Source organism: Cynocephalus volans, chromosome 2, assembly GCF_027409185.1.
Source record: "Cynocephalus volans isolate mCynVol1 chromosome 2, mCynVol1.pri, whole genome shotgun sequence".
Classification (NCBI taxonomy): Eukaryota; Metazoa; Chordata; class Mammalia; order Dermoptera; family Cynocephalidae; genus Cynocephalus; species Cynocephalus volans.
Genome location: NC_084461.1, coordinates 121,323,321 through 121,340,864, shown reverse-complemented (window position 1 = coordinate 121,340,864; position 17,544 = coordinate 121,323,321). Strand labels below are relative to the sequence as shown.

Sequence of the window (17,544 nt, the reverse complement as noted above, 5' to 3'; positions counted from 1 at the left end):
ATATTAATTATTTTATTTATTTTTGAATATTTGGTGCATGAAAGTAAGTAATATAAAATTTAAAATGTACAACGGATGTTTTGATGTTTTTACTGGTATGCAGCATCACTTCACTTTTGGCTATTTGAATTTGTCAATTTGTTCTTTTACGATGTCTTGGTTTTAGGTCATATTTTAAAAAGACTTTGACTTTAAGAATACAAAATTATAAAAATATATACTGCCATGTATTTTGTCTAGCACTTTTATGGATTTATTTTTTTACCAAAGCTGCCTCCACCTCCTCCATTGCTGTCATTGTCATAGCTGCCACTCCCACCATAGCCACTGCCCCGGTTTCCATAACCCTGTCCACCACTTCCATAAAGGGCCACCTCCTCCATAACCACCATCATTACCAAATCCATTATAGCCATCCCCACTGCCCCCATATCCACCACCACCATGGCTTCCACCAATGCCACCATGACCACCGAAGTTTCCTCCATGACCGAATTTATCATTCCCACCCAAACCACCTCAACAACCACTACCAAAGTTTGCAGAACCACTTTGACCTCTTGGCTGGATGAAGCACCAGCCCTCTCTGGCTTCGACAGGGCTCTCTTCACTTCATAGTTGTGGCATTCACAGTGTGGTATTTCTGAATGACAGTCTTATCCATGGAGTCATGGTCGTCAAAGGTGACAAAAGGAAAGCCCATCTTCTTGCCATTGCCTCCATCAGTCTTGATTTCAATCACTTCAGTTTTCCCATACTGTTCAAAGTAATCTCTCAGGTGACGTTCTTCGGTGTCATCTTTAATACCACCAACGAAATCTTTCTCACAGTTAAGTGAGCACCTACCTGGTCTTGGAGAATCCTCTCTTGAGACAGCCCTCGTTGGTTGCACAACTCTTCCATCCACCTGTGTGCTTTGCATTCATGGCTGCATCCACCTCCTCCACAGTGGCACAGGTGACAAACCCAGAACCTCTGGAGCACTTGGTGTTTGGGTCTGTCATTACCACACAGTCCGTGAGCATTCCCCAGCGCTCAGAATGGCTCCTGAGACTCTCATCTTTTGTTTCAAAGCTCCGCCCTCCTATGAAGCTTTCACAGCTGTTTGGGCTCTTTAGGACCCTCTGGCTTAGACATGACGGCAGGGGAAGAGAGACTTTGATGATCTCGCTCGACAGCATCCACAGACAGAAAGGAGTAAGCTAACCCACGTATCTCTAGGTTTTTTTACATTTATCTTTGGTGTTCTGTGGTTTCATGCATCACACTTAAGGTGATTAAACAAACAAACAAATAAGCAGAAAAACCCAAGTATCCTTCTTGGGATTTGTTGGGCTTCCTGAATCTGTGAATTGGTATCTTCTATATGTTCTGAAAAATCCCCCCTGAATTCTGCCTCTGGCTCATTTTCTCTTCTCTCCTGCTTTTGGAACTCTGATTAAACATGTTAGATCTTTTCATTCTATTGCCTTTGTCTCTTCATTTTTGTAACAGCTTTTTTCGAGGTATAATTCACATGACATACAATATACCAATTTAAAGATTATGATTTAGTGGTTTCTTAGTACATCCATAGAGGGGTAAAACCATCATCACAATAAGTTTTAGAACTTTTAATCACCTCAAAAAGAAACCCCATGCCCTTTCACTATAATCTCCCAATTCCCCATCCTATGCAATCCTAAGCAACTACTAATCTACTTTCTGTCCATATATTTGTCTGTTCTGGACGTTTCGTATAAATAAAATCACGTAACGTGTGGTCTTCTGCAAGTGGCTTCTTTCGTTTAGCATAATGTCTTCAGGATTTATCTATGAGTGGATGTGTCAGCACTGCATTCCTTTCTATGGCTGAATACTATTCCAGTGTATGGACGTACCACATTCTGTTTATTGGTTCCACAGTTGATGGACATGCAGGTTGTTTCACATTTTGGCTACTATGAATAATGCTGCTATAAACATTCATGCATAAGTTTTTGTGTGGACATATGTTTTCATTTCTCTTGGGTGTATACCCAGGAGTAGAATTGCTGAAATGGTAACTCTGTTTTAAACTTTTTAAGATCTTCTAGATGGTTTTCTGAAGTGGCTGCACCATCTTACACTCCCAGCAGCAGTGTATGAGGGCTCTGATTTCTCCACACCCTTACCAACACTTTTTTCTATCATAGCCGTTCAAGTGGGTGTGAAGTGGTATCCTGTTATGGTTACAATTTGCATTTCCCTGATGATTAATGAGGTTGACCATCTTTTTTAATGTACTTGTTGGCCATTTGTATATCTTCTTTGGAGAAATGTCTACTCATATTTTCTTGCCCATTTTAAAATTGAGTTATCTTTTTTTTATTATTATTGACTTTTTATGTATTTTAGATACAAGTCCCTCATCAGATATGGTTTGCAAATATTTTGTCTTGGTCTATGAGTTATCTTTCACTTTCTTAATGGTGTCTTCTGAAGCAATAAAATTTTTAATTATGATGGAGTCAAATATTTTTCTTTTATTGCTTGTGTATTTGGTATCATATCTAAGAATCCATTACTTAATCCAACATCCACAAAGATTTGCTCCTATATTTTCTTCTACGAGTTTTATAGTCTTGGCTTTAACATCTAGGTATATGATCCATTTCGAGTTAGTTTTTGTATGGGGTGTGACATGAGAGTCCAAGTTTGTTTTTCTGCCTTGCCCATCAAAGTGTCCCAGCACAATTTGTTGAAAAGACTATTATTTCTCCATTGAGTTGTCTTGGATCTTTATTGAAAATTAATTGACCATAAATGTATGGATTTATTTTTGGACTCTCAATTCTACTTCATTAATATATATGTATATCCAATACCAGTAATACAGTCTCGTTTACTATAGCTTTGTGGTAATACACAGTCTTGACTACTGCAGGTTTGTAGTAAATTAGGAAATGTGAGTCTTCCAATTCCACTCTTTATCCCAGACAATTTTGGCTATTCTGGGTCTGTTGAATTTCACAAAAAAGCCAGCTAGGAATTTAATAGAAATGGCACTGAATCTGTAGATCAATTTTGGGGTGTATTGTGATCTTAGCAATATCAAGTCTTCTGATACATGAACTAGGGATGTCCTTCCGTTTATTTAGATCTTTTTTTATTTCTTCCAACAATGATCTGTAGTTTTCAGAGTATAAGTTTTGTACTTCTTTTGTTAAACTTATTCCTCTTAAGTATTTTGCTCTTTTTGATGCAATTATAAATGGAATTGTGTTCTTAATTTCTTATTTGAATTGCTGATTGCTAGTGCATAGAAATACAACTGAATTTTTGTATATTGATCTTGTGTTCTGCAACCTTGCTGACCTCTTTTATTAGTTCTAGCAGTTTTTTTAGTGTATTCCTTAAGATTTTATATATATACGATAATGTCATCTGTAAATATAGTTTTAGTTCTTTCTTTACCATCTGTGTATCTTTTATTTCATTTTCTTTCCTAATTGTCCTGTCTGGAATATCTGATACAGTGAGGAATAAAAGTGGTGAGAGTGGAAATCTTTCTGTTGTTTCAGATCTTAGGGGGGAACCATTCAGTTTTTGTGCCATTAAGTTTGATGTTAGCTATGGGTGGTTTTTTTTTTTATTGGTTATGAATATTCATGAGATACAAAGCTGATTGTCACCCCTTGTGCCCATGATGTAAGGGCCAGATTCATACTGGCAGCATACCCATTACCACAAATTGCATTTGTACCCCATATCTCCCACCCAATTATCTCCAACCTCCCTCCCCCTCCCTCTGTCCCTCCACTCCACTTTGTAGCCCAAAGAATGTTCTCTCCCTCTGCAAGTCCAACATACTACTGTGGTCTTTCTTTCCTTCCTTCTTTCTCTCTTAGCTCCCACATATGAGTGAGCACATGTGGTATTTATCTCTCTGTGCTTTGCTTGTTTCACTCAACATAAGTTTTTCCAGGCTCATCCATGTTGTTGCAGATGGGAGAATTGCATTCTTTTTTATGGCAGAGTAGTATTCCATGGTGTATATTTACCACAGTTTCCTTATCCAATCATCCATCAATGGACATTTAGGTTGGTTCCATATCTCGACTATTGTAAACAGAGCTGCGATGAACATGGGAGTGCAGGTATCCCTTCAATGTGATGATTTCCATTCCTCTGGGTATATACCCAGAAGTGGGATTGCTGGATCATATGAAAGATCTATCTGTAGTTGTTTGAGAAACCTCCATACTGTTCTCAATAGTGGTTGTACTAAGTTACAGTCCCACCAACAGTGTAGGAGTGTTTCCTTCTCTCCACACCCTCACCAGCATTTGTTATTCACCATCTTTTTGATTATTGCCAGTCTAACTGGGGTGAGGTGGTATCTCAATGTAGTTTTAATTTGCATTTCCCTGATGACTAGTGATGTTGAGCATTTTTTCATGTACTTGTTGGCCATTTGTATGTCTTCCTTTGAAAAATGTCTATTCAGCTTCTTTGCCCGTTTTTTAATTGAGTTATTTGTTTTTTTACTGTGTCATTGCTTGAGTTCCTTGTATATTATGGGTATTAATCCCTTGTCAAATGCATAGTTAGCAAAAATTTTCTCCCACTCTGTAGGTTGTTGTTTCACTCTGTTGATTGTTTCCTTTGCTGTGCAGAAGCTTTTTATTTTTTCTTTTGTTGCTTGTGTTTTGGGGCTCATGTTCATAAAGTCTATGCCCATATCTAGCTGCTGAAGTGTTTCACCTAATTTTTCCTTTAGTAATTTTGGAGTTTCTGGTCTTATACTTAAGTCTTTAATCCATTTTGACTTGATTTTACTGTATGGTGAGAGATGCATATCTAGTATCATTCTTCTGCATACAGATATCCAGTTTCCCCAGCACCAATTGTTGAAGAGGCAGTCTTTTCTTCAATGTAGATATTTGTTGCCTTTGTCCACTATCAGATGGCTTTAAACCTGAGGGGTGATTTCTGGGTTCTCCATTGTACTCTGCTGGTCTGAATGTCTCTTTTTTATACCAGTACCATGCTGTTTTGGTTACAATAGCTTTGTAGTATAATTTGAAGTCAGGTAGTGTTATGCCTCCAACTTTATTTTTTTTACTCAGGATTGCTTTGGCTATTTGGGGTCTTTTTTGTTCCATATGAAGGTTAAGATTGTTTTTTCCATTTCTGTGAAGAATGTCATTGGTATTTTGATGGGGATTGCATTGAATCTGTAGATTGCTTTGGGTTGTATAGACATTTTCACAATGTTAATTCTTCCAATCCAAGAGCATGGAATATCTTTCCATCTTTTTATGTCTTCTTTAATTTCTTTCAGAAGTGGTTTGTAGTTCTCATTGTAGAGGTCTTTTACCTCCTTGGTTAAATTGATCCCTAGGTTTTTTTTTTTTTTTTCGTGACAATTGTAAATGGGCTTACTTTCTTTGTTTCTCTTTCTGTTAATTCATTATTTGAGTATATAAATGCAGCTAATTTGGGGGCATTTATTTTGTATCCTGCAATGTTACTGAAGTTATTAATCAGCTCTAGGAATTTTTTGATAGAGTCTTTAGGTTTTTCTATATATAGTATCATGTCATCTGCAAATAGGGAAAGTTTGACTTTGTCTTTTCCAGTCTGAATTCCCTTTATTTCTTTCTCTTGACTGATTGCTCTGGCTAGTACTTCCAGTACCATGTTAAATAGAAGTGGTGAGAGTGGGCATCCTTGTCTTGTTCTTGTTCTTAAGGGAAAGGCCCTCCGTTTTTTCCCATTCAGGATGATACTGGTGGTGGGCTTGTCTTAAATGGCTTTTATTGTGCTGAGATATTTTCCTTCTATACCTAATTTGTTGAGAGTCTTTATCATGAAGGGATGTTGAATTTTGTCAAATGCTTTTTCAGCATCTATTGAGATAATCATATGGTCTTTGTCCTTGAGTTTGTTGATGTGATGTATCACATTTATTGACTTTCATATGTTGAACCATCCTTGTTTCCCTGGGATGAATCCCACTTGATAATAGTGTATAATTTAAAAAAAATATGTTGTTGTATTCTGATTGCTAATATTTTGTTGAGGATTTTTTTTAATACTTTTAATTATTTTTTTTCTTAATTTTATTTTATCGATATACAATGTGGTTGATTAACCTGCCTCCCTCCTCCCTCTCCCCCCTCCCTCCCAACAATGTCCTTTCTGTTTGCTTGTTGTATCAACTTCAAGGAATTGTAGTTGTTATGTCTTCTCCCCCCCCCGTTTTTGTGTGTGTGTGTGTGTGTGTGTGTGTGTGTGTGAATTTATATATTTATTTTTAGCTCCCACCAATAAGTGAGAGCATGTGGTATTTCTCTTTCTGTGCCTGACTTGTTTCACTTAATATAATTCTCTCAAGGTCCATCCATGTTGTTGCAAATGGCAGTATTTCATTCGTTTTTATAGCTGAGTAGTATTCCATTATGTAGATATACCACATTTTCCATATCCACTCATCCAATGATGGACATTTGGACTGGTTCCAACTCTTGGCGATTGTAAAGAGTGCTGCAATGAACATTGGGGAACAGGTATACCTTCGACTTGATGATTTCCATCCCTCTGGGTATATTCCCAGCAGTGGGATAGCTGGGTCATATGGCAGATCTATCTGCAATTGTTTGAGGAACCTCCATACCATTTTCCATAGAGGCTGCACCATTTTGCAGTCCCACCAACAGTGTATGAGAGTTCCTTTTTCTCTGCAACCTCGCCAGCATTTATCGTTCAGAGTCTTTTGGATTTTAGTCATCCTAACTGGGGTGAGATGGTATCTCAGTATAGTTTTGATTTGCATTTCCCGGATGCTGAGTGATGTTGAGCATTTTTTCATATGTCTGTTGGCTATTTGTATATCTTCCTTAGAGAAATGCCTCCTTAGCTCTTTTGCCCAGTTTTTAATTGGGTTGCTTGTTTTTTTCTTGTAAAGTTGTTTGAGTTCCTTGTATATTCTGGATTTTAATCTTTTGTCAGATGTATATTTTGCAAATATTTTCTCCCACTCTGTTGGTTGTCTTTTAACTCTGTTAATTGTTTCTTTTGCTGTGCAGAAGCTCTTTAGTTTGATATAATCCCATTTGTGGATTTTTGCATCTATGTTCATCAAGGGTATTAGCTTGTAATTTTCTTTTTTTGTTGTGTTTTTGTCTGGTTTTGGTATCAGAGTTATGTTGGTCTCATAGAATGAGTTTGGGAGATTAGCTTCTGTTTCAATTGTTTGGAATAGTTTGAGGAGAATTGGTATTAACTTCTCTTTAAAAGTTTGATAGAATTCAGCTGTAAAGACACCCGGACCCAGACTTTTCTTTGTTGGAAGATTGCTAATTACTGCTTCAGTCTCCTTGCTTGTTAATTGGTCTGTTCAGGTTTTCTATCCCTTCTTGGTTCGGTCTTGGTAGTTTGTATGTGTCCAGAAACTTATCCATATCTTCCAGATTTTCATATTTGTTGTCATACATTTGTTTATAATAGTCTCTAATGATTCTTTGTATTTCTGTGGTATCAGTTGTAATGTCTCCCTTTTCATTTCTGATTTTCGTTATTTGGATCTTCTCTCTTCTTTTTTTTTGTTAACCTAGCTAATGGTTTGTCTATTTTATTCATCTTCTCAAAAAACCAACTTTTTGTTTTGTTGATCTTTTCTATTGTTTTTTGGGTCTCTATTTCATTTAGCTCTGCCCTGATCTTAATTATTTCTTTCCATCTACTACCTTGAGCTTTGGATTGTTGTTGTTTTTCAAGTACTTTGAGGTGTAGTAGTAAGTCGTTTATTTGAAGTCTTTCTGTTCTTTTCATGTAAGCATTTATTGCAATAAAATTGCCTCTTAGTACTGCTTTTGCAGTATCCCACAGGTTTTGGTATGATGTATCTTTATTTTCATTAGTTTCTATACATTTTTTGATTTCCTGTTTAATTTCTTCTTGGACTCATAGGTCATTCAGGAGTTTATTATTTAGTTTCCATGTATTTGTATAGTTTTCAGAGTTTTGCTTATTATTAATTTCCAGTTTTAGTCTATTGTGGTCTGAAAAGATACTTGGAATGATTCCAATTTTTAAAAACTTGCTAAGACTAGATAGACCTAATATGTGGTCTATCCTGGAGAATGTTCCATAAGCTAATGAGAAGAAAGCATATTCTTTAGTTTTTGGGTGAAATGTTCTGTATATATCTGCAAGGTCCAGTTGATCTAAAGTGTAGATTAAATCCTGTCTCTTTGTTGACTTGTTGCCTGGAAGATCTGTCCCATACTGAAAGAGGGGTGTTCAGGTCACCCACTATTAATGTGTTAGGGCCTATTTCTTTCTTTAGGTCTACGAGTGTTTGCTTTATATGTCTGGGTGCTCCAGTATTGGGTGCATATATATTTATGATCATTATGCCTTCTAGCTGGGTAGATCCTTTTATCACTATATAGTAGCCTTCTTTGTCTCTTTTTATGTTTTTTGGTTTAAAGTCTGTTTTGTCCAGTATAAGAATAGCTACTCCTACTTGTTTTTGGTTTCCATTTGCATTGTATATCTTTTTTCATCCCTTCACTTTTAGTCTGTGTGTGTGTCTACAGGTGAGGTGGGTCTCTTAAAGACAGAATACTTGATCTAACTTTTTAATCCAATCAGTCAGTCTGAGTCTTTAGAATGGGGAGTTTAGTCCATTCGCATTTAGGGTGGTTATTGACAAGTATTGCTTACTTCCAGTAATCTAATTGTGTCTTGTTTAGATGGTTTAAATATCTTTTGATCATTATCTTTCCTTGTATTTCTCTTCTTCAATGTTAGTTGGAAATTTAAAGTGGGATGACTTAGCTTCTTTCTCTTTCTTGCCAGCATTTTTGTTTTAATGGTGGGTTTTGCTCTTTCTTGTGTATTTGTGATAGTGGTCACCATTATTCAGATTCCAGATGAAGGACTCCCTTGACAATTTCTTGCAGGGCTGGTCGTGTGGTGGTGAATTCCCACAACTTCTGTTTGTCTGGGAAATACACTATTTCTCCTCATTTCTGAAGGAGAGCCTTGCTGGGTAAAGAATTCTTGGCTGGCAATTTTTTTCTTTTAGTGTTTTGAATATATCATTCCACTTTTTTCTGGCCTGTAGGGTTTCAGTTGAGAAGTCTGCTGTTAGCCTGATGGGGGTTCCCCTATAAGTGACCTGATGCTTTTCTCTTGCTGCTTTTAGAATTCTCTCTTTGTCTTTGAGCTCTGCAAATTTAACTATAATGTGTCTTGGGGAGGATCTTTTTGGATTGAATCTGTTTGGGGACCTTTGAGCTTCCTGGATCTGACGGTCTGTATCTTGCCCTATACCTGGGAAGTTTTCTGTTACTATTTCCTTGAATAGGTTTTCAATACCGTTTCCTTTCTCCTCCTCTTCTGGAATACCCACAATTTGGATGTTAGAGCACTTGAGGTTGTCTGCTATCTCTCTTAGATTTTCCTCATTATTTTTAATTCTTTTTCCTTTATTTTGTCTGCCTGAGTTATTTCAAAAAGACCGTCTTCAAGATCTGAAATTCTTTCTTCTGCTTGCTCTACCCTGCTGCTCAAGCTCTCTGTTGTGTTTTTTTTTTTTATCTCGTTGAGTGAATCTTTCATTTCTAGAAGTTCTGTGACACTCTTTTTTAAGGTATTAATCTCTTCGTAGATTTCCTCCTTCATATTCTGGATATTTTTTTCTTGTTTCATCGTGTGCTCTAATGGGGTCTTCCTTTATTTCTTTGAGTTTTCTTAAGATCATTACTCGGAATTCTTTTTCAGACATTTCAAGGATTCTCTGTTTCATGGAGTCTGACATTGGAGCATTACTGTATTCTTTTGGTAGTGTCATTTCTTCTTGTTTATTTGCAGTTCTAGTATTTTTTCATTGCTATTTGGTCATTTGGTAGAGGGTTTGCTTCTTCTATTATACTGAGGTTGGGTGTGGAGTGGCCTTGGTTGCTACTGTGGTGGTGAATTGTCTTCGCTTGACAGTAGGTGTAGTGGTGGTGATGTTAAAGCACCTTGGGTCCTGTTCCAGAATCTGTGGGCCTAGAATGAGCCCTCAGTGCTGCGCGGGCGGGCCAGCTGGGCTCACTTCAGTGGGTTGAGTTGCGGGAGCTGGAATTCCCCTGCAGGTCCAAGGGGTGGTGAGGGGTCAACTCTGCCATGCGGGTCTGCTGGTGTCACCTCGGCGGGTCAGGCTGCGGGGGCTGGTACTCCCCTCTGGGACCAAGGATGAGGGAAGGGTCTTGTGGAAATTCTGCCATGGAAGTCAGCCGGAGGGGCGTGGGTCGGCTCACAAGAGTGAGCAACTGAAGTTTTCTTACATTCCTAATGTTTTGAGATTTTTTTTTTTTTTATCATGAAAGAGTGTTATATTTGCCAAAAGCTTTTTCTATATGTATTGAGAAAATCATTTGGTGTTTGTTTTTAATTCTATTGATATGGTATATTAAATTAAGGATTTTCAGATATTAAATATCCTCCTTGTCTATCTTGCATATTTCCACATTATTACATCACTTATATTTTATTATAACCTGTGTCTTCCCACTAAAATATGAGCCTAATGAAGGGAGAGACTACATCTTACAATAGATTCTTGACTTTCAGGAAGGAGAGCTTTGTGGATCCCAAAACATGTGAATTCCTTTCTTGCAAAATGCCACTGAGGAAAAGGAGAGAAAAACTAAGTTGGATTAAAGTGTGTATATTCTGGGTAGTCCTTGGGGCTCGATCACCAGGGAAGTGTCTTTTTCTTCCATACCAGTCTTTGAGCAAGCAATTCAAATTTGTTCTTCCACAAAATGACAAATCATAGGCCTTCAGTGTCACTCTTGAATAGCACAAATTTCCAATGCTACGTTCTCTAGAGCCATAGACCACTGGCGTTCATTCCTACAGTACCTGACATGTAGTGGGAGGACAAAAAAATGTTTGGTAATTGTATTAGGACTGTGTACGCTACACTAAACTAGGGGTTAGGTTCTGAAGTTATAGAAATGCATGAAATAGGATCCTCACCTCATGGAGCTCAGAATCAGTGGAGGCAGAGAGACAATTAAAATAAGAGGTGAAAGTGCCATGGTGGTGCAAGCACAGGGCGGGGAGAGGATGAGACTTCCTGTAGCAACTGAGGTCTGACCTTTCTCGTCACCATCTCCACTGCCACCTCCTGGTCCAATTTGCCATCCTCTCTCCTGGAATGATGTGGGAGCCTTCTAACGGACCTCCCTGCTTTTCCCTTGCTACCCATGCAGTCCATTCTCAGTGGAGCATCCAGAATGATCCTTTAAAAGCATGTCTTCATATGTCTCTCCTCTACTCACATCCACACTGACTGACCATCTTTCTAGAGTTAAAGCCCAAGTTGCTGCCATGGTTCACAGGTTCCTACCTGATCTGATCTTCTGCTATGTCTCTGACCTCATCTATGCTTTACTTTTGATAATGCCACTCCACACACTCTGATTTCCTTGCTGGTCTGCAACTGCATCTCCACCTGGGGCCTTTGCATTTGTGATTTCCTCTTCCAGGGCTGCTCTTGCCCAGATATCACTCCCTTACTCTCTTCAGGCCTCTATGCAAAGCCCACATGAGCAAGGCCTTCCCTGGCTTCTCTACATAAATTGGAAGACTCCCACTTCCCCCTGCTCCTTCTCCACCTGAACATGCTTCATTTTCCTCTATACCACTCATTGATTTATTTGTTTATTGTCTGTCTTCCCTGACTAGAACGTAAGTTCCATGAAGTCAGAGGTGTTTTTGCCCATTTTGTTTATTATTGTTATTCCTGGTGCCTAGCATGCTTCCTGACACATAGTAGGTACTCACTAAATATTTGCTGACCAAATTAATGTACTGCCATTCTGGAGGATGAGTAGGAGCGACTTAGGCAGAAGACATGGTCTGACATATGAGGTAAGAGGGTGTTTATTGAACTGAATGATTTATTTTCCCCTGTGTGGGTTTTGTGTTTTGGATTAGATGCTTGCTGATGCCCATCTTCATCCAATCATCTCTGAAATACCATAACAAATTCACAATTTTGGAGCCCAGAGTGGGCCAGGGGTCTATGGGAAGGACACCGACGGTTTTAGCAATCTGAAGGTGAAGGCGTGCCTAAAGGCACCAAAACCCATTACCAGGCAGAAGATCGTTCCTGAGACTGCAGCTGAATGATGGATGCCACCCAGCACTAGTTTAGACAGCACCTGGTCTTCTCATCCCAAGAACAGCCCCTGCACCGAGACCCAAAGCTCGAAGTTAAGAGCCCCACCCCCGCTCACATAATGTGTTATTGACAGTCATTACTTATTCAGTGCTTCCCTTGTGCCATGCTCAGTGCTGGGAGCTTTACAAAGTTCTCTCTTTTAATCCTCTGAGATAGTTACTGTTGTCATCTGCATCTTACCGATGAAAAAACAGGAGCTCAAAAAAGCCCATCATTTGCCTAGGGCCATATGGCTGGTAAACAACTAAGGTAGTAAGTTTAAGTTGCTGTCTGCTAGAGTTGAAAACCCATGTTCTTGGCTACATTGTATATCCCTGGACCAGCCACCTGCCACAGATACCTCACTTCTGAGGGTAAGAGCAAATCCTATTTCTCTACATTTCTGCTCTCAGAAACAAGGTTTGGGATGTCCCACAAACTGCAGGTGTGTGTCCACCCACAGCTTTGATAGGACAAGGGCAGAGGCACTGTGCAGGCTTGGACCCTGCTGTAACTGTGTTAGTCATAATTTAACACACAATATTGCCAAAACTCAATTAGAAAAGTCATTAACAGTGCCAAGGACAGGACAGATTAAGAAGACATTGCTACTTAGGATAAATACATTCTTGCCTAGGAAATGTATTTTCTTTAAGATTTTGGAAGTCCAGATGCCATAAGCTTTATGGAAGGGAGCCAGAAATATGAGAGTACTTCAAAAGTTTCATGGCAAGATTCGTATTATCTTTTAATTCTATTTTTCTATGAACTTTTTGAAGTACCCTGGTATGTTGGGGAGTTTGGAATAGCCCTAGTTCCCTCAGAAGGAGCAGGAAGGCACGTACTGAAGAATGATGGAGAGTTTCTGTAGAGAATTAGGGGCTAGACAGGAGGATGTGAGATCCAGAAAAAGAAATGCAGACCACAAGTGGCCGCAGGTTTTTCAGAGGGTCTACAGACATTGTTTGCAGTTCAGGTGATTGTGGGATTCTTCCTTTTTGGGAGCTGGTGATTCTTTCCATGGGCAGCTGGGGAACATATGGTCAGCCATAGAGGCTGTTCTTGGGATTAAGGAACCAGGTATTTTCAGAAGTAGTACTGGTGCAGATTCTGGGTTGTATTGTGGGCAATGTTGTGACATCCCCAGATTATGTCAAGAGACAGTGTGTGACACCCTAGATGACATCATAGGCAGTACTGCAAGGCCTCTGGTTTTCAGCACACTGTGAAGTGTTGTGGGAAGAGTTGTGGCAGTTGAAATTAGAGAAACCATTCATGGGGACCTGGTATGGCTTAGCCCTGGTTTAAATCCCTTTACATATATGATCTTATGATAACATCTATCTCATGCAGTGGGCTTCAGGTCTCAGCTGCTGCTGGAGGGGAACCTTAGGGAATACTGGGAAGGTGAAGACTTGGTCCAGCTTCTAGCCAGGGAGTTACCTCTAAGTCTCTTTAAGGCAAGGGAGGTGCTCAGCATTGTCATGAGGCAAAAATGCGTTTTTGTAGCCTATTAAGTCAATTGCCAACAAGTTCAACAAAGGGGGTTGGGAAGCTGAACAGAGGTGTGATGTTTTGGTCTCTGTCAGCTTCTCAGTCTTCTCTCTAATGCTGGGGCTGTCCCCAGCCGGTTGTGAAAATTCCAAGGTGGGTTTGGCCAATTCAGGGTCAGCTGTATCAGGCAACCTGTTTTCTGGGGTAAATTGGTGTGTGTGTGTGTGTGTGTGTGTGAATTTAGAGGGTAGTTGGGAGGAGTTGAGGCTGATGGGATTCTGTGAGGCTGTGCGCCGCCTCCACACAGCAGAAGCACCCCACAACAGAGGAATTCTGTCGTGATTCTGAGCTGCTTGCTGTCACAGCCCCTGAGCCTACCACACACCCCAGACCAGGCTGTCTACTCTCCCCCAGCTCATTTTACCTTTTCCTTTCTTTGGATTTGCATGTGGTTCCTCCCTTCAACATCTTGACTGAGTTCCCCTATGTGTGAGATTCCTTACCCCCTCTGAGTTTGATAACTCTCAAAGAAAGCTTATCTGATGTACCATTAATGCTGCTTCATGGCTGCTTAGTGCTCATGAGAGCATTCTAATAGGGACTTTTGGAGACAATGTCTCACTCCATGGAATAACTCTAAAGGCAGCTGCTGCAGTCACTGGGCAGCAGGGTACAGGTCCATGGTCTCCTGACCATGAAGAAAAAGATCTGGCTGGAGGAGCCATGGGAACAGGAGGGAAGGAAGAGGGAGGTGGGAAAGAGGGAAAGCTCCTTCCTTTATGTGGAAGCCGTGGGAGACGAGTGCAGAGAATGCTATCGTGCAGGAGATGCTGGGCTCTGTGTATGTATCACAAGCTAATTAAGAGAACAGATTAAGCTGATTTGGTGTCAAAATAGCTGTGGGGAAAACAACCTTTATAACAGGTTGCAGGTGAAAGAAAATGAAATGGGAGAGAAATGAGGAGCATTTTAAAAGAAAACAATCAGGCTGGAGGGAATGGAGAGAGGAGGATAAAGCAGTACATTTAAAAAATTAAAGAAGTTGGCAGGGGGCAGCATATGCAAGTGTGCTGAAGAACACTGGGAGACAGTCTAGTCCTGCAGTTTCCTCCGCCTCAGTATTTGCCATGTTCAAAGTCCTATGGTTCCTAGAGGACAGAAGACAGGAGAAGGAAGGTGACGAGCAACTTTTGGGGGTCATCCAAGAACAGCAGCTTCAGGGGGCCGGGCTGTGCTCTGTCCCTGCTCAGTCTCAGCTCTGCCACTTCTGGTGGTTCTTCCCTCTGTGGCATGCTTCCCCTTTCTCCCAGTAAAATCCCAGGTCATTCCATCCCTCTCATGGATCACCATCCCTTAGTGGATGGCTCTCAAGTCCAGGTCTCCACCTCCGCTGGATCTCCTGAGTTCTCCGGCAGCTGCCCACCACATCCTGCACACCTAACCCATCTAAAAGGAATGCATCGCCCTCCCTGTGCTGCCCACATGTACGTGCTTCTCCTCCCATCTCAGCACAGAGTGGCGCCATCCACCCAGTCACCTGAGCCAGAAACCTGGGACTCTTTCTTGACTCTCTCCTCTCTCCCACATCCACCCATCAGTTAGTCACTGCGTTCTGTTGTCTCTACCTGTCCATACTATTTGTATCACATCTACCTAGAATCTCTGACTGTTAAGAACTGGAAGTTTCCCATGGGACCACTTTAGTCAATATCTTCACTGCATGGATGAGAAAACTAAGACTCAGAGGCAAACTGATTCACCTGAAGTCCGAACTTGAGTCCATGATCAGATCTAATAATTAACTTGCACTCATGTAAGCAGAGCAAGAACAGAAGGATATTACGTAAAATAATAGATGCTAACCTTAGCTCAATATTAATTTCCTCCCTTTCCTACTCTGAGGTTTTGGACAACTTGGCAATAGAACAAACTAGGTTTGAATCCTGGGCACAGTCACTTACTAGCTGTGTGTTCTTGAGAAAATTACTGGAGTTTTCTAAGCTCCAATTTCCCTTTCTGTAAATTGTGGGTAATATCTATCATCTAAATGAAATAATGTAGGGAGAAAACTTTTCAATTGTTTCTGGAACAAAGTAAGAACTGAAATGTTGACTATTAATAGTAGTAGTATTAGTGTTACGACGACCTCTACTATCAATAAGAACTGACATGTTGACTATCAATAGTGGTAGTATTAGTTTTACGACCACCTCTACTGTCATCACTGAGGTTTAGACCTGGCTTATTCTCTGGAGCTAGCATAGAGGCCTGGGCAGCGTGGGTTGCAAGGCACGGGGCACAGGTTATCTGAACTCTCACGGGTGACTTGGTGCTTTGTTAAGGAAAATTTGAAGAGTCCCGTTTTTCCCAACCAGAAGACTTTGAAACTGAACCCAGTGATGAATTGTGACTCACTCCTGGGAACTGTTTCTAGAGCACTATCGGAGCAGCCACATTTTCAATCAGGATTTCTATAAAGGAGAAAGGGCAGCTCGTCTACCAGGCCAGATTCTTGATCAGATCTAAATAGTTTTGTCTTTGGGGAAGAGAGAGAAGAAATGGTCAAAATCAATAGAAAACAATTGATTTCAGACAAATATGTCTCTCTCTGTGTGTGTGTGTATGTGTATCAGCATATGAGGGGACAGGATTAGAGTCCCCCAGAATTTGGGGTTTGTCACTAACAATTGAATAGTAATGAATTAAGGTAAGCTGATTATAAATTCTAAAAAATAAATAGTAATAAATTAAGCTGATTATTAAGCTTAAAAAATAAATAGTTTGGAAAAATATCGATAGAGGGTGATGACTGTCGAGCCTGGCACTGCGGCGAGGACTTGGGGAGCAGCAGGGAATGGTTGGGTGTGCACCTGACTTCCGGAGGGCTAATGCGTGAAGCTCTCCAGGCAACAATGATAAATGCACCTCTAATCATCCCCATATTAAATTTAGTATCAAGGAGAGGGGCACTTCTCTCTCTTCAATTTCACAGAAATGTGATTAACATGGATATGAAGAAAGTTAAAGGAAACCGAATTTGATTTGAACTTCATAGTCTATTTCAGAGTGAAAATTAAGATGTATTTGTAGAGTTTTAGGGCGTAGGTTTCCAGGGACTCTAAACTGTGATTGAACCAATTCCATCTTGTGCTTTTCCTCCCTCTCATTCCCCTTTCCTGGAGGTGTAAGTCTGCTGAGAATGAAGCAGACGGCAGAAGAGCTAAGCCAGCCCAGTGTGAGGACGCCTCGTCCAGGTGGGGAGGAAAGCAGCTTTGGCAGGGGCGCGGTGTGAAGGACTTCAGGCTGGGTGTAGACAGGGGAAATGAACCTCTGCGTTGGCCGTGAACCCGGTGTCAGCATGAGAACGGGGCTCACTGAACTTGGAACAAGAAAGTTGGACACAAACAAGGAAGGTCTCTAAAAAGAAAAGGTAAATCCGGTGGTCGCAGCTGGTGTTAGCGCTGCCATGTCATACATAGGCTGCAATTCCATCGACAGGAGTCCAGGTGGGAGGACTCCGGATCCCCTTCTCCCTCTGGCCACTGTTCCTCACCTGCTGAGTAAAAGGTTTTGGATTCAAAGACTGAGAACTTTAAAAGTCATCTCTGGGCATCTGCACCTGGAAAGGTCTCTTCTCTCAGATTCTCTTCCTCGATTTTAATAATTTTGAGGCATAGTGAAGGAAAAAAGGGAGACAGGGATCTGGGGTTCCTCTGGCTTTGACAATGAAAGCACCTGCAGCTTTCCTCTCTCACATCTTGAAAACAGGCTATGCTTTGTAGCTGTTGCAGATTTATCTTTTTTTGGGTGTGCTCACAAATTTATCTCCTTCTTCAGGGAGGGGTCTTCTTTGAACATGC

The 17,544-nt window shown here is 40.4% G+C and overlaps 1 pseudogene; it reads right to left on the bottom strand.

Annotated features, from left to right (window-relative positions):
- Positions 1-300: 300 nt before the first annotated feature.
- Positions 301-1,076, bottom strand: LOC134370583 (heterogeneous nuclear ribonucleoprotein A1-like; annotated as a pseudogene).
- Between the last annotated feature and the right edge of the window lie 16,468 nt (positions 1,077-17,544).